Consider the following 24622-nt stretch of genomic DNA (forward strand, 5'->3'; position numbering starts at 1 on the left):
ATCCGAATCTTATGATGGTGCCAGAGAGGTCCCATCTGGTCCTGCGGTCCACACATAATAATTACAAGGGTTTAACCTAGAATTTTATGAAGAAACAGAAGAGTGTGTTAAATAAGACTACAACTCTACCGCAAGTGACAGATTGAAAGACACAGCTCCAGTATCTTGTAGTGCTTCCCACCAAGAGGCAAGACTCTTTCCTACTCCTTGAATCTTGCTTTGACCTATAGAATATGTACTTGAAGTGATTTTGTGTGGGTTCTGGAACTTAGGCCTCAAAGGCCTTGCAGCTGTGTGGCCTTTGCTATTGCGGAATGCTCCCTAAGACCACCCTCAAGTAGGGAAATTGGTTGAGTGTCCTGAGGGATGAGAAGCCACATGGAGGAGAACCAACGTTGCTCAGGTGACAGCCAGTGCCAACTACCAGTCATCAATAGTGTGGCTAAGGAAAAAGTTTTGGATCGCTTCATGTGTGTCCTACATTTCTCTAGTCCCATACCAGCTGCTCTAAAATCTCTGCTTCAGGGTTATTTTATAAAAATTATAGAAAAGTTTTTACTATTTTCTTTTGCATAAACTTAAATTGCAGTCTTTAGCTACAGATTTTTTTAATCAATTGATTTCAACAGGAATCTTTGCTTTCTTCCAAATATGCTAGCAAAATGCTGACTACTGACTTTGGATAAGATGTGGCTTGCTGCAGTTTTCTGCATCTCTAACACTTACACGTGGTTCTATGTTTCCTCTGCAAGATCAGCACACTCCTCGGTGTTGTGGTGGGAAGGGCATTTATACCCTTGGAGAGAAGAATAATTTCCTGCTTGTTGTCTGAGCTGGAAACACATCTCCTATTGTACTAAGAACGTCACATAGATTTTCTCTTGTTTGCTAACTCTGATTTATGGTGACTGCCTAGAGCAATATTAAGAAGTATTTGAGGTCACATCCAGGCTCAGTTTTAAACGATTGGCAGTGTCTTTGCTGGAGAAGAAAATGGCCCTATATATACCCAGTATTTTCCATGTTGACTACAGTACTTTCTTTGAAATACAATTAAACAAACAACTCCTGTTCTCTAGTAGTAGTAGCACTAGGGAATTTCTACTTAATCATTTTGTACCCAGTAGGCATAATTTATAAAGTTATATTAGCTAGCCTAGATAAAAGGTAATGAAATTCACTAATAACTAATATCTTTAGAGATGGTAATCTCATCAAAAGTGCAGAGGTTAGTATTTTGGTCATTTTTATTTATGCAAGTTTATTAATAACCATGTATAATAGCACTTAGTTGTTTAATCCATGGCAATATTTTTGAAATAAATATAATAATATTTTTAAACTATAAAATAAAGCTATCCTGATAAAATTGTGAAAGGTTACAAGAGGCTAGATTGAGAGGTAATGTACTGCAGGGGGATTGACAAACTATGGCCAGTAGGCCAAATCCAACCTGCCAACTGTTTTTGTAAATAAAGTTTTATTGGAACACAGCCAGGCCCATTTGGTTCACATTGTCTATGGCTGTTTTTGTGCTACAATGACAGGATTGAATAGTTGCAACAGAGACAATCAGAGTTGAGGAGTTATGACAGAGCCCTTATGACCTTCAATGCTTAAGAAATTTACCATCTGACCTATTACAGAAAAAGTTTGCTAACCCCGATAGATTTAAATGGTTAAGAACCTGAAATTTATTGAACATTCTCCATATTTAGGGGACAACTGTGATAGATATAGATAAAGCTGTTTGAAAGGCTCTTTTCCATCTAAAAAAAGTCTTTATCTGAAGCAGTGGTTTTTAATCTTGTCTGCACATTAAAATCAACTGAGTAGTTTTTAAAGTTACTAATAATGGGACATGACCTGCCTGGGACCTGGGTATTGTATGTTTCTGAAAGCTACTCAGCTGAATCGAATGTGCAGCAGGATTACGAAGCATTGATCAGGGTTATTATTTTACACTCGAGCTATTTGCTCTTCTAGAGGTCAGATGGTGTCACTACCCAGTTTGACTTATAGTGACTCCAAATATCACATAAAAAGTAAATCTGAAGTAGTTTAACAAAATAAAAAAAATTAAAAGTTTCAAGGAAGGTCGGTTGTTACTTCAGACTAGGTGAGCCCTCAAAGTCCCAAGTCAATAGGATTCTTGCTGGTACAAGTCCAAGTTTCTTATTTATAAAGTAAAGTCATTTCCTTCACAAATCTTCAGATTAAAAAAAAACCTTATTGTCAGGCTAACAAAAAGTCACTGAAGTCTTTTTTTTTTTTTTTTTTTTTTGCTTTACTTCCTTAACACTCTTGAATCATCCGCTTCAGAAAATAAAACTCCATAGAGCTATATCCTATCCTGCTGTTAGAAAATTTGTTTACATTGCAAGGGTTAGAACATATTTGGGAAATTGAGTAATATATAAGAAAATTAAATTTGGGTCATCTAAAGCCAAATCATTCAGCTCTGGTTTTTTTTTTTTTTTTTTTTTTTTTTTTTTTTTTTTGAGACAGAGTCTCACTTTGTTGTCCAGGCTAGAGTGAGTGCCGTGGCATCAGCCTAGCTCACAGCAACCTCAAACTCCTGGGCTTGAGTGATCCTTCTGCCTCAGCCTCCCGAGTAGCTGGGACTACAGGCATGTGCCACCATGCCCGGCTAATTTTTTATATATATATCAGTTGGCCAATTAATTTCTTTCTATTTATAGTAGAGACGGGGTCTCGACAGCTCTGGTTTTAAATATTACAAGGATGCATACTCTCATTGTCTTGTTTAGTGCACAATTGACTTGTTGTGGGTTTACATAATAATATTAATAAGTCATATACCAGAAATTCCAGACATCTGAAAGCAATGTTTATGTGAATTATTGTAATTGCATGTAGATAGTAGTTATTTATAGATCTAGAAACACATTTTAGGATGCTCAATCCCAAAGCTATGTCTTGAGATCTTCCTAGGCAGTTAGTGCACCACTAGTAAAAATTATACATTTTTAACTTAATATTTTACCAGCACAACAGCTAGTTTAAACATATGCAGAGTTGAAAATTTCCAGGCCTCTTGCCAAAATCACACTTCCATCAGTCTGTAAAATCTGTCTTGACCCCACCCCAGCTTGCTAGTGCCAATTCTTTGTTACTATCTTCATCTAAGCCTAAAATGTCCTCTATCATCAAACTAAGAAAATGTGGAAATCTCTATGCTAGAGACACTTTCATAGATCCTTAAAACAAAAACAAAAATACAGTTGAAAGAGAATATATGGATGGGAAGAATCCATTATATTTTTAACAATTATTTATACTTTTAAAATCTTATTTTCTTAGAATTGGCAATACCACCATGAAAGCTACTCTGCCCATAATGGTCTGTGAATATATTTTCTATGGAAACTAGTTCTTTTCTAAATGACACATAATACTTTTTCCTTTGTAGAATACATCAAAGTCTTGGTCTGCTTCCCTGAATTGTTTCTGACTTGGAGTAGGACCCTAGACACTACTAGAAGAAACATTCCCCCAGTGAAATACATATATATTGCTGACAAATTCTTATTCCCATTTTTATTTTATTTTATTTTATATTGTTTTATTTTTCCATTCATTCATTCATTCATTCATTCAGATGGGGTCTCACTCTGTCACCCCAGCTAGAGTATAGTGGTGTCATAATAGCTCACTACAACCTCAAACTCCTGGGTACAAGTGATCCTCCTGCCTTAGCCTCCCCAGTAGCTGGGACTACAGGTGTGTGCCACCATGCCCAGCTAATTTTTTAAAGAAATTTTTTGTGGAGACAGAGTCTCACTATGTTGCCCAGGCTGGTTTTGAACTCCTGGCTTCAAGCGATCTTGCTGCTCTGGCCTCTCATAGTGCTAGGATTATAGGCATCAGCCACTGAGCTTGGTCTTATTCCCACTTTCAGAGAGAAAGTATCAAGAACAACAATGCAAGTAAATAGAATAATACACACAGGAAAGAAACAAATATTTATTTAGCATCCAATGATATATGTGAAGCACTTTATATGTGTTATTTAATCCTCATAAAAACCATCATGTGAATATTATTCCCATTTTTACTCTGAGTTAGGTCAATTTCTCAAAGTCACACAGCTAGTAAACAATCTGTTTTTTAAAATAGTTCTATGTCGTTAACAAGTGGCCAATTAACATTAATTACAAATCAATGGATTCTAAATTAATGAGCTTTTGCTGACATTAGAAATCACTTTTAATTTTCACATGTACACCGTAGGCATTGTGGATGGGTAATTTCCACCTCCACATCAAGAATATAAGTAACTTTCCAAAAATATCTATGCATGCAGAGTAACTTCCCACTACTTCCGAAGAGTAACTTGGGTCCCTTTATGATATCAACCCTCTGAAGCTAAGTCCTTTTTCTTTCGTTGAAGTGTGCAACTTTGAAAATTACTGCAGTCTGATGTCTTACAACTTATTGCAGTGCTCTGCAAGTTCAGGCATTTTCTACAGTGAACAGAGAGTACAAATGTAGCTAAGTGTTAATTAAAAAGAACATCTTGAGTATAAACATTAAAAATTGATCACCTTCTGTGAGCAATTTAATTTATGAGCATTAACATATTCTAAGCTGATGTCTTGAATTTTACTAGAACATCCCTTGGTGCATAATGAAGGGGAAGAAGGAAGAACCCTTCGCAGGAACATATTCAAATTTCCCATTTCTCAGTCACTGTGGGTGTGCAAATTCCAAGGCCTTCAGCATTGCCCAAGCAGCAACAGCTGCAGGAGCAGCAGCCTCCACAGCATCCCTGGCCTCCCGCAGCTGGGTTCACGCCATCAGTCCTGACACACCGTAATCGCTTTTGGCAAAGCGGGAGACCTGTGGAGTGGCTCTGGCAGCTTTGCTTTCCTTTTGGGTTATACTAAATCATTAATGAATGCATTTATTTATTGAATTTTTAGCTTGTTCAGTAAGGTGTAGCAGAGTGTGCGTGAGAGAGGACAGAGAAAAAGAGTAAATTAAATTCCGTTGCCAAAGTCAGCCAACTATCTCTGTGCGCTCAATTAAGGGAACCATTTTTCCCCCTCTTCGTTGCAGGGCCTATTTTCAATGTCACGATCCTGATATTATATTTTGAAAATGTTACTAAATAGAACTAATGCTATCTAACATGTGAAGTCAGTGAAACTTGTGGGTTTCTCTTTAGGTTCTTTAACACTCCCTACCTTTTATTTAGTGCCTTCTTTGCTCCCAGGAGTTTGGAGGTCCTGTGCTTCTCCAATGCCTTCTGGCTGCTCAGAGCAATATGTAGTCATTTTGGACCTGTCTTCCTGTCTCTCTTTTTACAAAACTCATTGATTCTCTGTTCCATTCCTTTAGAGTTTCACGCTAATAGGAAATCTGATTTATTCATTTATGGCCAGGTGTTAGCAATTGACAATAACAGTACAAGGAGCTACAAAGGTCCCTGCTATTTATTAAGTGATTTCAATTTTGAGAGATGAGGAATCTTCAAAATCATATTGCATAAACAGTTACTTAGTCTGCACAGAGAATTCAGTCTACTGTGTGTGTATATTGTTTCATGATTAATTGTTGTGTAGGCGAGATGGAAATAAGTTCAGACAAACCCTTAAATATGTTTACCTTATAATAATCAAGAAACAGTTTTAGAATGGGCTTGGGAAAGAATTTGTCATCCTTTTTTTGATTCATATATTAAATAGGTAACATTTCAATGAAGAAATTATGAGCTGGGCACAGTGGCTCACATCTGTAATCCTAGCTGCTTGGGAGGCCGAGGCAGGAGTTCAAGACCAGCCTGGGTAACACAGTGAGACCCTATCTCTAAAAAAAAAAAATTAAATTATGATTCACAGACATAAATATGGATATTTAATAAATAACCTCAGCCTATGTTCATCTGTGCAGATGGCAATATTTATATTTTTATGTTTTATTTTGTAAGAGACAGAGTTTCTCTCTGTTGACCAGGTTGGAGTGCAGCAGCACCATCATAGCTCACCTTAAACTCCTGGGCTCAAGTGGTTTTCCTGCCTCAGCCTCCCAAGCAGCTATGACTACAGGTGCACACCTCCATGCCTAGCTAATTTTTTAAATATTTATTTTTTTAGAGATGGAGTCTTGGTATGTTGCTCAGGCTGGTCTCAAACTCTTAGCCTCAAACAATCCTCCCACTTCAGCCTCCCAAAGTGCTGAGAGATTACAGGCATGAACTATCATGCCTGGCCTATATTCTTAAATAAAGCTTTAATTAGTAGTGTGGCCTCTGACTTATGTTAACTTAGTGCTAGGTTTGCTGGTGTATAATTGCTGGTGTCATTCTTCAAAGGCTGACACAAAAATAACAAGACAATATCCACATGGAATTCTAAAGAACCAAAAATATAATGGAGTTTGAAAGAGAGAGTTTAGTTTTATTACATTGTTAAGAAAATAAAGTGTAATAATTTAACATCAATTTAATCATCAGTGAAATTTTTTTAAAAATAGTATTTTCTTTTTTTTCCTTATTGAAAAGAGAAAATCAGAGTAAAAAAATAGTATTTTAAATGTTCCAATTTAATACTTCTTTGGAATATGTTAGGGCAATGGAACAAAAATTTATTTCTGTCCTTAAATTCTACAACTTTAAGAACCAATCTCATAGCAGTACAAGGAATTTTTCATTTAAAAAATAGTTGCAGTTTTCTGTGTTTTATTTTTAGCTCATGACTGCTGTATATTTAAGAGAAGAGAGAATCTGGATAAAAATGATCTATCATTTGATGGATACCTATGTCTGATTATTATCCTCACCATTTCTAGAGATTTTTGCCAAATTTCGAAAAATATGCATTTATTCACAGCATTAAAAAAGCAAGTTGGCATGATTCAAGGCTCTTGAACAATCTGATGATACTGTTAATTTATAAAAATTTGCATATGAAAATTAGACTTTAGCTGGGTAATAAAATTTACGTTATTCTTCTAATTCCTTAAAAAAATAATTAAATGGATTTATTATGTTCCAGCGGCATTTTCCAGTTGGCACACCAAGGAACTAGGGCTGAAGCTGGAGGCTGAATATAGTAGCACTGGCTTGGGAGGACTGGATTCCGGGCGAGCAGGAATTGGAGGCATGGCAGAATGGGAATACACCAGACAGTGGTGCCAGAATGATATTCCAAGTACCAGATCAGCCACTTTGTAGCTAAGCAACCTTAGAACACCACAGCAAAATGGGAATAATAACACCCACATCACAGAAATGTCGGGAGGGCCATAGGAAACTGTGAGGAACTGCTGGGTAAAGTATTATACAAACAAGTTATGACAACCTGGGAAAGAGTAGGGGAAAGGAAAGATAGGGCAAGGTGGGTTTGTGCTCTCCATCCCCATCCCTACTAAACCATCTTGATTAGGGATTATTTGTACATGGAACAGAAATTTGTCCATAATAGCTTTAATAATGAGGGCACTTTTATTTGTGAGTGAAAGCAACACATTTAAGGAAAAAAAATAAATGTATTGGCTCATGGAACTGGAAAGCCTAGGAAATGCTTTAAAAGATCATTATCATGAAATCTTTCTAGTTTTCAGCACCTTCTAGCTCTGCCACCCTCTGTGGTGCCGTCATGCATAGGTAAGCCCTCTTCAAGTGGTGGCAAAAATGATCTCAACAGCTCCAAGCCTGTAAGGACCTTTGTGCTTGAGATCTCAGAAGGCAGAGGCACTTTATCCCAATATTCCCATCAGTCCCCACAAAAGGACTCTGAGTCACCCAAAGTAGATTGTGTGCAAACATCTGCACCAATCCTTGTAGCTAGAACATGGGGTGTTTTGGTTAGCCAGACTAAGGGGCGGGAAAGGTGGGATCTTGTGATCAGTACCTCCACTAGGAAGAGGAGGGACTGTCCCTAAAATGATAGTACCCAAACATGTACTGGGCAGACAAAATGTATCACATTGTATGCTGATTCAAGTGAAAAAAGAGCTTATTCTTACTCTTGCAGGGATGAAAAGGAATCTCATAGGTATTGAAAGACCGGAAATGAGATACTACTGGGCTACACAGGGATTGTAACTGAAAAGTCTGCACAAAGGCTAGACCAGGTTGGGTTTCCTATTTTATGTTCCCATAGTATCGTGAACTTTCCTTATCATAACATTTGTGACACTCCATAATCAGTTCCTATCAGTCTTTTTTATAGCACTTCAAGCCCTGTGAAACCAGAGACTTTTATTGTCCATTTACTGTTGAATGCCCAGCACTGGTCATAATGTAGGATTCCTAGTAGGTTCAGCAAATATTTGAATGGATGAATGGGCAAATAAAATAGATAAATGTGCCTGCTCTCTTCATGTCTCATGGTACCAGGAAGTCTGCTAACCCTGCATGCTTGCTCCATTCATCTCTTCCTCTCTGGTATGCCGGGCCCATCTGTTCTCTCCAGGTATGCTTGTCCTTGGCTTTGTCCAGTTGTAGTACTGATTTGGTCCCGATTTTATAAGTTCTTTCAGCTCTATAATCTTTTAGTTTCCCAAATTCACATTGGAGAGAGAGATTAAAATGACTCATATTTTGGGTCAAATGTTCATGCCTTATCTAAGCAGTCATAGATGGGGTGGGCATGTTTGTGCTACATATATTCAGTAATATCTCTAGGCATCAATATATTTATGCCTCAATACTCAAGTAATCTATGGAGGAAAAATGATATGATTCATCTGTCTCAGACTTAAGTAAGTAAGTAAGTCCCATGCCTAAAATCCCTATTCACTAGCTACCTTCTCCTATAATGCCACCAAGAGGCCTGGCATCTTCAATATTATCTAAGTCTAATGTAGGAAGTGGTTTCATAATTCATGTATCATAACTGTGATACTTCTTGTCATCTATTCATTCAATAAATAAGTTCCTGCTGAGGTGATAGACTAGACAGTGGAGAAGAAAATGATATTGCCCCTGTCCTTGACATCCTTACAAGGGAATCATTCATTCCTTCAATCAATATTAATTGAGCTCTGAGCCACAAGTTAATGTTAGAAAACTATGCAAGAAGCCAAGAGTGAATGAGGCAGACAGTTCCTGTTGCACAAAGCATACTCTAGTAGGAAAGATGAACAATTAAAATAATAATTATAACATGTCATGAGAGTTGTGATAAAGGGAAAAGATGTAAGGAAGTAAATAATAAGGGAATCTAACCTTGGCTAAAAGATTACAGAATGCTTTCCTGAGAATGTGGTTCAGTTGATGACCAAATCCCTAACAAAACCTCATCATTGCCTCAACTAATAGTTTTACCCTAAGCCACTAAGGAAATCACAGATGCCACTGACCTCATGTATTGCCAAAGAAACTATACAAAGATCACACTACCAACAGCACCCAAAATAAAAGCCAGTGTCCTACTTAATCAACAACATATATACATTATTGGAAAAAGATTATCCCCTACAAAGGCAATTTCAAAAACTTGGAAGAAATGACTGCTATATCACATGCAGAGATATCAATGGAAGGGCATAGGAAATATGAAAAAATAAGGAAATATGATACCACCAAAGGGCCATACAATTGTCCAGCAACATATCCTAATCAAAAGGAACTCCTTGAAATGCCAGATAAAGAATTCAAAATATTGATTTTAAAGAAGCTCACTGAGATGCAAGGGAAATCTGAAAACCAATATAAAAAATCAGAAAATCTATTCAGGATATTAAGGAGAAATTTACCAAGGAGATAGATATCTTAAAAAAAACACACAGAAATTTTGGAACTGAAAAATTCATTGATAGAAACACAAAATACATTTGAAACCTTCGATAATAGACTAGACCAATCAGAAGAAAGAATCTCAGAACTTGAAGACAGTGTTTTGAAATAATCCAGTAAAATAAAATTAAGGAAAAAAAGAATCAAAAAGAACGAGCAAAGCCTTTGACTTATCTGGGACTACATAAAGCAAACATGAATTATTGGTATTCCTGAGGGGGAGAGTGATAAAAAGAATCTAGAAAACCTATTTAGGAAAATAATCGATGAAAAATTTCAAAGTCTAGCAAAAGAGTTAGACATCCAGATATGGGGGGCCCAGTTATCCCTAGTAAAATACATTGCAAAGGGACTTCACCATGGCACATCATATTCAGAATAAAGTAAAAGTGAAAGAAAAAATGTTAAAATTAGCAAAAGAAAAACATCTAGCCATTTATTTAGAAAACCCCATTAGACTAACAGCAGACTTCTCAGCAGACCTTACAGGCCAGAAGAAATGATATGATGTTTTCAAAGTGCTATAAGAAAAAACTTTCTGTCAAGAATTTATATCCTGTCAGAATAAGCTTCATAAATTAAGGAGAAATAAAGTCTTTCACAGATAAGCACATGCTGAGAGAATTCATCACCACTAGACTGGACCTATAGGAAATGCTCAAAGGGGTCTTAAACATGGAAACAAAAGGTTGATATTCACTGTCACAAAAACACATGAAAATATAAAATAGGTCTTAAAAAACAATCACACAAAGGAGGATAAGGGAATCAAATGGCAATGTGACAGAATTTGATAAAACCACAAAGACAAAATGACAGAGAAAAAGAAAGAAATAAAGGATATATAAAACAACTAGAAAACAATTAATAATATGATAGGAATAAAGCCTCACATATCAATATTAACCCTGAATGTATATAGGTTAAATGCTCATGTGACAGATGTAGATTGCCAGAATGAAGTATAAAAACACCCCCATGATCTAACTACATGCTGCTTACAGAAACTCACCTTACCCGTAAAAACACACATAGACTGATAGTAAATGGGTTGAAAAAGATATTCTATGCAAACAGCAACCCAAAGCGAGCAGGAGTAGTTATACTTACATCAGATAAAACTGACTTTAAATTAAAAACGGTAAAAAAATCCCGAACAAAACCCCCTAAAACAAAGAAGGTCATTATATGGTGATAAAGGGATAATATCAACAAGGCAGTATAACAATCCTAAATATATAAGCACTCAGCATTGGAGCACCCGAATTCACAAAACAAATATTGCTAGATGAAATAATAAAGACCACATATGATAAACCCACAGCCAAATCATACTCAATGGGGAAAAGTTGAAAGCATTTCCTCTAAGAAAGAGGACAAGACAAAGATGCCCCTTTTCACCATTCTTATTCAACATAATACTGCAAGTCCTTGCCAGAGCAATCAGGAAAGAGAAAGAAATCAAATGCATCCAAATTGGAAAAGAGGAGGTCAAATTATCCCTTTTTGCTGATGATATGATCTTATACCTAGAAAACCCTTAAGACTCCACCAAAACTTCTTAGATTTGACATGTGAATTCAGTAAAGATTCAGGATACAAAATCAACATACAGCAATCAATAGCATTTCTATACACCGAGAACAACCTAGCTGAGAAACAAATCAAGAAGGCAATCCCATTTATAATGTCTACAAAAAAATACCTAGGTATACATTTAACCAAGGAGGTTAACAATGTTTATAAGGAAAACTACAAAATACTGATGAAAGAAATTGTAGATGACGTAAACAAATGGAAAAACATTTCATGCTCATGAATCAAAAGAATCAATATCATTAAAATGACCATATTGTCCAAATCAAATTACAGATTCAATGCAATCCTTATCAAAATACCAATACCGTTTTTCACATAATTAGAAAAAACAATTCTAAAGTTCATATGGAACCAAAAAAGAGCCTGAATGGACAAAGCAATCTTGAGCAAAAAGAACAAAGCTGGAGGTATCACATTGTCTGACTTCAAATTATATTACAAGGCTATAGTAACCAAAACAGTATGACATTGGTATAAAAATAGACACATAGATCAGTGGAACAGAATAGAGAACCCAGAAATAAAACCACATATTTACAGTCACCTAATCTTTGATAAAGTCGACAAGAACATATACTGGGGAAAGGACACCCTTGTCAGTAAATGGTGCTGGGAAAATTGGATTGCCATATGCAGACGAATGAAACTGGACCCCTGTTTCTCACCATATACAAAAATCATCTCAAGATGGATTAAAAACTTGAATGTAAAAACTAAAACTATAAAAATACTAGAAGAAAACCTAGGGAAAACTCTTCTGAATATTAGTCTAGGCAAAGAATTCATAACTAAGATTTGAAAATCACAGGCAACAAAAATAAAAATAGACAAAGGGGACTTAATTAAACTATAAAGCTTCTGCACAGCAAAAGAAATAATCAACATAGTGAACAGACTGCCTGCAGAATGGGAGAAAATATTTCCACATTATAGATCCAATAGGGATCTAATATTTGTAATTCAGAAGAAACTCACACAATTCCACAATAACAACAAAAAAATAACCCTATGAAAAAGTGGGCTAAGGACATGAATAGACAATTTTCAAAGTAAGACAAATGGCCAGCAAACAGAAGAACGAAGGCTTACCATCACTAACCATCAGAGAAATGCAAATTAAAATCAAATGTGATATCATCTTATGCCAATCAGAATGGCTATTATTAGAAAGACAAAAAATATCAGATGTTGGTGAGGATGCGAGGAAAAAGGAGCTCTTGTACACTGGTGGTGGGAATGTAAATTAATGAAACCTCTATGGAAAACAGTATGGAGATTTTTCAAAGAACTAAAATCAGAACTATATAATGGGATATATTTCAGGATTTTCTCTTCTGTTTCATTGATATATTTGTCCATTGCTGTGTCAGTACTATGTGGTTTTGATTACAGTGGTTTTATGATATATTTTAATATCCTGTTAGGCAAGCCCTCTTCTTTGTTGCCCTTATAAGTAATTTTCTTCACTATTCTTGGACATGAATTCACCCATATCAACTTTAGTATCATATTATTCAAACTTTTCATCTTTTCAAAATTAGAAGTATAATTTGAATTTCATTTCCTGCATATATTAATTTGAAGAGATTTGACATTTCGATGATATTAAGTCTTCCTGTGCAAGGGTATAAAATCACTTTGCATTTATTTAGAACTTCTTTTATGTCATTTAATAATTTTATTGTTTTCTTTATGCAGGTCCTATGTTACTTTTGTTCAATTTATATCTAAATGTTTATTTAATAGTTTTCATGGTCATTATAAATGAAATATTTCTACTAACTTTTGCTAATAGAGAAAAAAGCCAACTCCCTTTGGTACATTTATTATGTGTTCAACTACCTTACTAAATTTCTTACTAAATTCTAGTAGTGTCTTACTAAGGTGTCTTGTAGCTTTAGGTATACAATAATGTCATCAGTATATGTAACCTAATTTTTAAATCTCTTCTTTTTTAATTTATAAGAATTATTCAATTTTATTTTATTAAATTTTCTAGAATCTTAAAAAATAGTGTTGCATAATAATGGTGGTAGAAGGCTATATCATTTCATAACTTTGAAATTATATTTTGTAATTCATTTTGGTGAGTGTTTTTTTTATCACGTTTAAGTAGTTTCTTTTTTGCTATTTCACTTAGAGTTTTTATTAAGAATAGAAAAAGAATAGTTGCTTACTTTTATGAAAGAATAATTAGCACCCAGTGATAAAATTGTTTTTTCTCCTTTAATTTGTTAATGTAAAGAACTATATTAGTAATTTTAAGCAATACTTAAAACCCCAGAATAAACACTACTTGTTCAGAGAAAATTATTCTCTTTTTATACAATGCTGAGTTCTATTTGTTAATATTTTTACAATAATTTTTATATCTCTATTCATGTTTAATACTTTTCTGCAGATTTTTATACTATAGTATTATTATTATATTTTATTATTTTACCTGTGATAACTACCACTTTTTATTCTGAGGTTTCTTTTTTCCTTTTACTTATCTTTCGTGATTTGATAATGTTACTATTAATTCTCACCTCTGCTCCCCACATAATTAAGAATTCCCCCTATAATTTTCCATTCAACTAATAGTTTCATCCTTTTCCTAAACACTCATAAATATATGTGATTGTGTTACAAGAAACTATTTTCCCCAGTTATTGCAAGGCTTTTTACTCAGCCCCCAAAGAGGCATTTTTAGAATATTTCCACTTCCTTCCTTCCTGACTCCTACATTATAGAAGTGACTTCCAGAAAACTTTACCTCACTCCTTTCTTCACTACTACTCTCCTTTCTATGTTTTGTTGAGACGATTTCTTACTTTCCAAACTATTATACCCTTTCACTTGTAGCATAACTATTTTATAACAAGAATCCATATTTAGGATATATTTTATACATTCCCGGTATCATCCGTTTAATCTTAAAATTTGCATGTTGCAAGGTTAAATATTCACTGCTGTTTCCTTTCATCCTTATCTTTCCTTTTCTTGAGGTCTTTCTTCTTATTAACTTATTATCTGGTTGTAGTTATAGTTTCAGTACTATTCTCAATGGGAATTCTCTGAATTCTTGCTTTTTGGCAAATATCTTACCTTTAACCTAGCTAGTGAATAGTACCTTGGACATTTCGAGGATTATTTAGTGGCTGTCCTTTTCTCTCTAGATAGGATCCCGTCATTTGAAATTGTGTAAAAGTTTTTTTTTTTTTTTTTTTTTTAAGAGTTCAGGAATTTTACCTGGACATGCTACCTGTGTGTCCTGCATGGAAATCAGTGAGCACTTAAAATCTATATTCTTTAGTTATTGTTTTTCTTTATGTGCATAATCATTGCCTCTCCTCAATCTGTAATTTTTTTTTTCCTGGAACTTCTGTCATTCTCATGCTATGTCTCCTAGATCTGTTTGCCTAGTCTCAAGTTTTTGTATTTTTTTTCCTCATAATTTCTAGCTCTTCGTAATTTTTCCTATTTTTTTTCAACAATTTCTTCCACTTGATTTTTTAGGTTACTACTAATTTTGGTATTATATTTTTTAGTTTGAAAACTAGAGATTTTGGTTTCTATTATGGACTGAATTGTGACCCTCCCCCCCCCCAAAAAAAATTCATGTGTTGAAGCCCTAAAAAATCTGATGGGCCTTTAGGGAGGTAATTAAGGTTAAATGAGGTCATCGGGTAGAGCCCTAATCCAAGAGGACGGGTGTCCTTATAAGAAGAGGAAAAGACAACAGAGAGCTCTCTCTTTTCTCCGAGTACAGAGGAAAGGCCATAAGAGAACACAGCAAAAAGGTGGCCATCTATGAGGCAGGAAAAGAGCCCTCATCAGAAACCAAATTTGTCCATACATTTTTTTGGTATATGTGAAGTTGAGTTGTCTCCTGTATTGCTGTGACTATTGTTGTTATTAGTAGTAATAGTAGTAGCAGCGCAGCTGTAGTATCTTGGTTTGGGTTAATATCAATCTTCTTTTGCAGTTCATTTTGCTAAAACTCTTCTCTCCTGGATGTTTTGCCTAAGCTTTCTCTCTCTGGTTGCTGTGTCACTCTTGGATGGATTTATTGCTTTCTTTTCTTTATTGTTTTCACTGGGGCTCAGGCCCTGCTGCAGGGATAGCAGAACTAAACTCTGCTGTTAGGTCTCCTTAGCTTTAAAGCATAGCACTTGGCCAGCCTCAGAAGCAAGGAGGATTCAGTACCAGGGAATTAGTCATTGTGAGGATAATGATATGAAATCCAGCTGGAAGAAACTTAAACTGATATGTTTATTTCCAAAAATTCAAAAGAAAGTTGCAAAATATTTCCCACTTATCGTTGTTCTAGATGTGCTACTTATACTGAAATTAGCTTTTATCTGTGTATTACAGGGCTCCTAAAGAAAGCACTGACTCCAGAGATCGTTCTAGCCCAACCTCCACTGCTAACAACTGAGGATGGGCTGTCCCTTAACCTCAGCATGCCCCAGTTTCTTTCTCTCTAACACGGGATAAGAATACCTGCCCTACTTGCTTCATAGAATTGTAGTGAGGTGAAAATGAAACAACGGAATAAAGTTTGAAGTGGTGTAAAATACACATGAGATGACATTATCATAGCAAATAGTGTATTTTGAATATGAAAATACAAACATTCTTTCCTATGTGAGGTTTCTACATTTCACATCTCCACGCTCTTGTACTAAAGTCTTCTTGTCCCTTTGTCTTAGCCTACAAAAGGAGGGGAATAAAAGAAAACCTAATGTATGGTAAATTCTTACTAGAAGTATACTTTTATATAGAATATCTCAAAAAAGTAAGAATTATCCACATTTTACAGGTGAGGAAACTTGGGAACTGCCAGAGCAAGCGTTTGAACTCAACCATCCTGACTTCCGTGAAGATTTGGTACTTGCTTTGCCCAAACTCACAACCGTTGCTTCCTAGTCTTATTTCCCGCATTGCTCGCTGATTATTGTTGTTGTGTTGTCATGTCTTCCAAGTCACCCCTATCTTTATTACATGTTTGTTATGATTGGAATGTCCCTTCCAAAACTCATGTTGAAGCTGAATCCCCAACATGGCAGTATTGGGAGGTGGGCCCTTTAGGAGGTGATTGTGTCATGAGGCCTCTGCCATCAGGAATGGATGAATACATTCATGAATTAATGGATTAATGTATTAATGCAGGGGTCCTCAAGCTGCGGCCCTCGGGCCACATGCGGCCTGCCGAGGACATTTATCCGGCCCGCCGGGTGTTTTTGCCCACGCTGCCTGTCCTGCTTAGCAGCCGACTCTTTCCAGGCCCACAGAACACATGTGTGGAATGTGCACTGCACTCTCCAATGGCCTTCCAATGGTCTGAGGGACAGTGAACTGGACCCCTGTGTAAAAAGTTTGAGGACCCCTGTCTTAATGGATTAGTGAATTACCAGGGGGTGGGACTGGTGGCTTTATAAGAAAAGGAAGAGAGACCTGAGCTGGCACACTCAGCCCTTCACCACGAGGCCCTGCATCACCTTGGGACTTTGCAGAGAGTCCCCACCAGCAAGTAGGCCCTCATCAGATGTGGTCCCTTAATCTTGGACTTCTCAGCTTCCAGAACTATAAGAAATGAATTCCTTTTCTTTATAAATTGCCCACTTTCAGGTATTCTGCTATAAGCAACAGAAAATAAAGTAAAACAATGTCCCTCTTCACTGACTGTTTTTCCCTCCTCTCCTTCATGGGCAAACTTAGGGAATAAATTGTCTACCCTTGGTCTCTCCATTTCTTCTTTTCACTCTTTCCCTACAAGGTACTGGAATTTATTTTCTGCTCTTACCAGTAGTAAAACTACTCTCTCCAAGCTCTTAACTGGCCTTTGTGTCCCTAAATCTAATGAACACTTTTTAGTAGTATTTTGACTTCTCAACAGCATTTTGCAGTGTTGACAATGCAGTCCTTCATGTGTATTTCTGTGAGTTTTACACTCTTGCCTCTCCAGTAGAATTTTCTATTCTTTGCCAAAGGCCTCTCTTCTCTAACTTTTAAAATATCAGTATTTCTCCAGGGTCTGGTTATCTGCACTCAATTCACTCTCCCAGGGAGATTGGAACAGTGCTATCTATATGCTGAGGACACAAGAATTATTTTTTTCAGTTCATATTTTTTCTCTGGACCTCCAGACATTTATATCTGAACTGCTGGACATCTCTGCTTAGAGGTCTGCAATTGAACTTCCTGAATCCTGTGTCCTGTAGCTCAATAAATGGACACTCCATCTACCCAAGTGCTTAGATCAATAAGCCTGAGAGTTTCCTTGACTCTTCCTTCTTGCTCATCACATACAATCTGCCCCTGAAATCCCGATAATTAGTTTTCAAAGCAGTTCATTTCTCTTCATCACTGTAGCCACCAAATAGACTAGGCGACCTCTGACTGGTTACTGCTCTTGTTTCTTTCCAGTTTATTCTCTCTTCAGCGTCCAGAATGAGCTTGCTAAAACACAAGTCTGAGTGAGGACCAGGGAGCAGGTGGGGCCTGGTTGGTTCTTTCAGGTCCAGGTGGAGAGAATTCACACAGGGAGTCTTTCCATTTGGAAAAGAGCATGTTAGTCTGAAGCCATGGCAGGGAAGATCAGAAAACAATGTCTCCTAAAGAGATGTTGCTGGATGATTTTGACAGATTCCTAAAGGAAAGGGCAAGGTTGACCGAGAAAATGTTTCTAAAGATCTGATACTCATTCTGTTCCCAGAGGGATTATAGGGAAGCCAAACAGGTGGTTTGAATCCTCCTTGCCTGTGAGACTGGCCTAAAGAGACCTGGGAGTAAGTAGACAGTTTTAGTCCTGGTATCCAAGCAGCACAACATGTGCTGCAGGGATACAAGATTAATTTATATAGGTTGAGCGTGGTGGCTCACACCTGTAATCTCAGCACTTTGGGAGGCCAAGGGAGGCTCATTGCTTGAGGACAAAGTTCCAGATCAGCCTGGGCAACAGAGTCAGAAACCCCACCCCTCTCTACAATAAATAAAAAATTAGCCAGTCATGGTGGCACAAGAGGCCTGTAGTTCCAGTTATCTGGGAGGCTGAGGCAGGAGGATCCTTGAGCCCAGAAGAGTGAGGCTGCAGTGAGCTATCATCATGCCATTCCTCTCCAGCCTGGGTGACAGAGATCCCATCTTTTAAAAAAAAGAAAAGATTAACTTACATAAAATGAGTTTTTTCTATCCTTTCTGTTTTCCTTTCTTCAACGTTTGAATTTATTGGTATAGTTATTTCCAGTGCAAACCACGATAACAAGTTTTAATATAGTTCCAAGGAGAGGGCATCATTTCTAATTAGATGTGATATAATAAATGTCTTTGCCGATGTACCCACCTCACCTCCTCTCTCTCCTCTCCTTGTGCAGATAGCATCTCAGCCTCTCTAATCCATTGCTTTCTTTTCTCTGAACCCCCCCATATAGGACTCAGCTTTAGTACAACCTCATTTGGGGACTTAACAACCCAATGCTTTTCCTTTTGAAATCACCTTGTCATCCTCTAAAGTCATCTCAGGCCCCCAACATCTCCTGATGAGCTTTAACAGTTGGATCATTAGCTGGCCTCCCTGTACCCAGTCTATGTCCTCTTCAATCTATCCCTGTCTCTGTCTCCACAATACTCACTTTAATCTGCAGTTTGAATACTTGTTTAAATTTTTAAATAGTTGTCCTTTGCTTACAGAAAGCAGTCAAAGGCTTAGATTGGTGACAAAAACTTCCACTCCCTCTCCTCCTCACACTGCACCTTATCCCCATGTTAGATGAGAGTACATGTTGGTGTCGCTGAGTACGCTGTTATTACTCCATTCATCGGCACCTTTGGACGTGCCATTCCTCTGCCTACCATTGCCACCCACCTTCATCTGCAAAGCAAACTTTTGCTCAACCTAAAGACTCAGGTCAAAGATTGCCCTGGGGGGCCATCTCAAACATCTGGGTTAGATCTGACCACTCCTTTTTGGTGTGTTTCCTTGTATCTTGTTATTACCTGTAAGGTTGTACTCATCATCTGCTGTGGAAATACATTTTTACTAATGTGTCTATCTCTCCTAACAAATCAAATGACCTTTGAGTTTTGGATGGGACCCGGCACGTAGTACATAGATGCTCAATACTTGCTTGTTTTGATAGGCATATATATATATATTTTTTTAAATGTTCCATTATTCTTTATTTTTAGATAGATGTGATAAAGGAAAGAATAATGTGTGACTCGTTCCCTTACTGTCCCCAAAGACTCACATGAAGCCTATTTCCTAAAGCATTGACTTTATTCTCCAAATTTGTTAAACTTAGCATGGTGTTTATGAGTATACTGAAGTCTGCTTTTATATTCACTCAGGGAGCTGAATGGGGAGGGGAGGGTGCATCAGCAAGTAAGACAGGCTTTGTCTTTGTGTGAATTGTTCGGATAATTCCTTCAATCTGCCTTTCTGGTGTCCCAAGTCTACTACAAAGGAGGCCTATTATAAAGAGTGGACATTTGGCCACACTGGAAAAGAAAGCCCATCTTTGTGGCTTTATGTAGTATACCAGGGCATTGCAGGCTGCCACACATTAGCTAAAAAACTGCCAGTCCAAGGCGAGACGAGAGTTGCCTCCAGATCAAGTCATTCACATAAAGAACACATGTGCCAAAGCCCAGATTCAGCCTCACACCTGTCTGTACCTTCCTACTCCCCTTCTGGTTTATGCCATTAATGTCCCTTCTGCTGGCTTGTACACTTGTACCTGCCCTGCTCCAGTTATGCTCACCTGTGTGGCTGCAAGGAGATCCTGCTGTTCCATGGAGCCTAATTGGAGCCTTGTTGGCAGTGGTTTCAGAACAACCTGCGGTAGGGGTTTAACACCTTGCTTGGTTGGCCTGATGCAGAGTCACTTAACTTGCAAGTATAGAATCACATAAATGAATGCAGTGTAACCAATGTAATGTAACTAAAACAATTTCTGAATTACTTGTGACTTGGTCCTAAGATAATACAAGACTTGGTTGTTGTTTTTTTTTTTTTTTCCAAGAAATCATAGTAATATCTAGGAGTTAAGAGAAATGAAAATTTAGGTTTTACTATTCCTTGTGTGGAGAATGGATATCCACTGTTTAGAAGCCTGCACAACTGGAAAAGTATTACTTCTGTCAAACAAAACAGAGAATGATAGTTTGTCTTTAATACAATGATGTTAGTGAAAACAATTATTTTCTTTTTTAAGACACACATGCACAGACAATATTTACAATTTTTTTAAAGGTTTGTTACGTTGGGTAAGCTTCTTTTCTTTTTAATGCTCCATGGCAACATTATTAAACTTCAGTCACAAAGAAATAATTACCTTTGTGACAGATAATCAAATTTCAGCAATATCTTTAATTTCACATAAAATACCACATCATGTGCTTTCTTACATGTGTATATTTTTGGTCAGTATTTACATTACATTTCTAAAATTTATTCAAAGCAAGCCTTCCACCTAATAAGGAGAAATAGAATATATGAATAGATTTAATGTAATCAAAGTATTTTTATATATAAAACCAAATTATCTGGCTTATGTATTTCATTAAAATTTAAATAAGTAGAAAGCAAGACTCTCCATGCTTTGGGCCATTTGTGTTTAGATAATTAAAAAAAAAATAGTCTACAATATGGAAATAGAAATCATTCCAAAAGTGATGTAATGCCGCCCAGCATAACTCTTGTCATGTTGTTCTTTTGTCTGTGCATGAATAGGTAGCACGTAGCTCAGTATCTGTCCAGAGTGATCATCTGTCAAATACTGCTAGGGGTACACATATATGTAAGGAAAGAAAGATAAAGGGGTGATGCAATAATGTAACGGGGTGTTGATTTACATTGGGGCAGGGGCAGTGAAGGCTTCTCGAAAAAATTAATTTATGGGTGTCCTCATGGACTGCTTTGAGTTTGTTGTTGTGTTTTTGACTTTGTTGATAGTGTTTTTGCCACAGGAAAAAAAAATCTTCAGACTTAATAAATCACATCTGTCAAACTTTTCCCTATGGATTCTGAGTATCTTGGCATATTTAGGCTTTTATCAAGAGGAAACCAGTTATATGGACCTTACCCGATAACTAATTTTCAAACAAAGACTGCTCCCACTCTGGGTACTGCTGGCTCTTCTCAACACTTACTCGGGTGTTTCTGGGAAATGGAGAGCATGTCGAAGGTGCAGGGGAAGGCAAACCTCAACTGTGAGCAAGGTGACAAAGTCACTCAACCATGGTCACATGTGAATTAGTTCCGAGAGAATTAGTTGAGGCTGTGGGAAACTACAGTGGACATCCTCCCTCAAAGCTCCCTGGAGTTGGCACTGGACATCTTGCTGATACCGTAACTCTGAAATTTGGGTAAAGCCTACTTAATTTACTTTTAGAAGCTCAAATATCGCTGACTGCTTGGCTGATAGTTAACATCCTAATTATCATTAACACACCTTGGGAGGGATTTGTACTCGGTCATCTGGGAGTGAGACCTGGAAAGAAAGATGGCCTTCTGTCATCTTATACATCTCACATCTTTTACTTAATTTAGCCTCATATGTTATTCCCTGGAGGGCAGTAACAGTATATTTTCATATTATAAATATGGAAAAGCTGAAAGAGAACAGAGAAAAATGGCTCGTTTCATTGTCACAGAGCTAATTAAAGGGAGAGCTATATCTGGGCCCTTTGTCCCTGACTCCTGGAAGCTTGTGGTTTCCAGTTCTCAGCCAGCCTCACAGGTGGAAGAAATTCAGCCTTGCAACGGAGTCACTTGCTTCTTCACCTGGTAAATCCTCTCTGCAAAGAAACCTGAGCTGTAAAAATATCAAAATCAGCTTCAAGAGTGGGAATGACTCAGCAGTATCCAAACTAGTAAAAGACACTAATAGCATCATTAATTGCTTTAAAATTTTAAAAACTCATGGTAAGACTGGCATGTTCAAATATGGTCTTATTAGTTCCAGGCCCTTTGGCTATTTATACTGACAAAATTAATTCTTTTTTTTAGCTCATTCACAGAAACTTTCTTTCAAGTGCTTGGATTTTTATGAGAAACAAAAAGTCACATTATTGTTCATATCCAATTTTAAGGAGATTTAGAGTTAACCTGTACTGGGAAAGATATTCCTAGCTCTTATAATACATTTCCCTTCTGGAAAAGGAAACAAAAGCACATGTAACAAATCTCTACAAAATTTATTTGCATGTGTTTTTATTCTCCCACTCCTGTAGCCTTCCCCAGAATGAATGTAATATTCCAATTAAAACATCACTTGAACAATTTGAAGAACTAAAAAAAATTAATATACAATCATTATGTGCTCAATATAAATGGAGGGAAAGAAGAACATCTTTTCCTTCTACGCAGCTTAGTTTCATTGGCTAGGACTCCTGTAACAAAAGACAGATTAACAAGACCAAAGCATACAAATTTATTTAATATAAAACTTTTATGTGACACAGGAGCTTTCATAAAATAAATGAAGACTCGAAGCAGTGGTTAGACCTGAGTGTTTATGTGCTAGGTTTGATGAAGAGTGGTAAGTTGTGGAGAAGTACAACAGGACAAAGGGGAATGGACTAAATGTAATAAACTGGGGGAATTCAGCAAGGCTGTGCATTCAGATGCCTTTCTGTGTCCCTTTACCTTCAGAGATAAGGATAGTCCTTTCCTTCATGCTGTGGTCCCCAACCTCTGGGCTGCAGACCAATACCAAGAGCTCTGCCACCCTTCACCCCGTGGAAAAACTATCTTCCATGAAACCGGTCCCTGGTGCCAAAAAGGTTGGGGACCATTGTTTTGGGTACAAAGAAGGCACCTGTCACAGGAGTGTCTTATGACCTGCTTCAGGGGAAGGTCAGAAAGTCCTTCCCTAGGTTTTATAACCTGCTTCAAGAGAGAAGGACAGGGGAGGTCAGAGGGACCTTCTTGTCTCTATTGCTTTCTCAGATTCCTTCAAGCTTAAAATATTCAATATGTCAAGGTGCAATATTTTGGGCAAGTGTGTCCTGAACCCCCTCATAGAAAACTTGAAAAATATCCAAAAAGTTAAAAAAAAACAAAAACAAAAAAAATAAAAGCATGTCATGCTAATCTCACAATCTGAAGACAATCACTGTTACAATGTAGTGATTGTACATACACACACACACACAACACACACACCCTCCACATGTGTATATGCTAAGTGATTGGAACCACACTATATATACTACTCGGCATGGCACAGAGAGTGAATGTGTGGTCACTCCCCACCTTCCCTGCCTGTGGCAGATGTTCAGTCATCACAGACTTCTTTCCCGCTGAGCCCAGATGCTATTTCAGAATAACCTTCAGTGCAGCTCTCCAAATAACCACTACAAAAATGTTTCCAAAGCTATCCCTCATATATCCTGTTTTGCATCTTGATTTTTTTCTCCACTAATTTTTGTTTTGGTATGCTTTTTCCCAAATCATTAAGGGCTGTTTGAAATTATAAAATTGTATAATATTCCTATAAATATACAAAATTCCAACCCTTAGTGTTGAGGGTATGTTTTTCCATGCATTTTGCCGTTATTAATAAAGCTGTGGTCAACATCTTTGTACTTACATTGTGACTCAAGCTCTATGTACTTCCTAGGAAAATTTTCCAAGTTTCCTTAGAGGTAGGCTCACTGGGTTGAGAATTGGAAACATTTTACAGCTTCTGATTTATTTATACAAATTACTTTCCAGAAAAATTAGACCAATTTCATGAGAAGGTATGAGAATCCTAGCCTTAATGAAACTTTACCAGCATGAAATATTAACATACTTCAAATCTTTGCTAATTCACTATGGGGGGAAAAGATATATACTTTGCAATTCTTTTTCTATCAAGAAGGTAAATTATCTGTTTATATTTTAGCCCATATTTCTATTGGGATGCTAGAATTTTATTTACTGATTTGTATGAATTATTTGTATGTTATGAATGTAAATGCTTTGTTGGTGATGTTATTTCTCAGTTTTAATTTAGCTTATGGTGTCTCTTGGCATATGGAAGGTTTCAATTTTTATGTAGTCAAATCTGTATATCTTTTATTTTGTGATTCCTTTTATTTCTTTATATTTAGAAAGTTCTTTCCCATCTAGAGAGAATAAAAATATTTACCTATATTTTCTTCCAGCATTCTTCCAATTATTGAAGTTATAAGAAGAAGGAAACATAAAATATTGTTAAAGAAAGCTGTATCTATGCCTTGTAAAATTTGTAATAGGCTAGGCTAGGGAGAAAGTAGTCT

At 36.7% G+C, this 24622-nt stretch overlaps 1 long non-coding RNA gene across 1 annotated transcript in view; it reads left to right on the forward strand.

Annotated features, from left to right (window-relative positions):
* The first annotated feature begins 2467 nt into the window (after positions 1-2467).
* LOC142874898 (uncharacterized) overlaps positions 2468-24622 on the forward strand; it is a 376092-nt gene continuing 353937 nt past the window's right edge. Inside the window, exons 1-2 of the long non-coding RNA XR_012922479.1 lie at positions 2468-7294; positions 8001-8100. This is a non-coding gene — a long non-coding RNA (uncharacterized LOC142874898). The remainder of the gene's footprint in view (positions 7295-8000; positions 8101-24622) is intronic.

Source organism: Microcebus murinus, chromosome 13 (assembly GCF_040939455.1).
Source record: "Microcebus murinus isolate Inina chromosome 13, M.murinus_Inina_mat1.0, whole genome shotgun sequence".
In the NCBI taxonomy this organism is placed as follows: Eukaryota; Metazoa; Chordata; class Mammalia; order Primates; family Cheirogaleidae; genus Microcebus; species Microcebus murinus.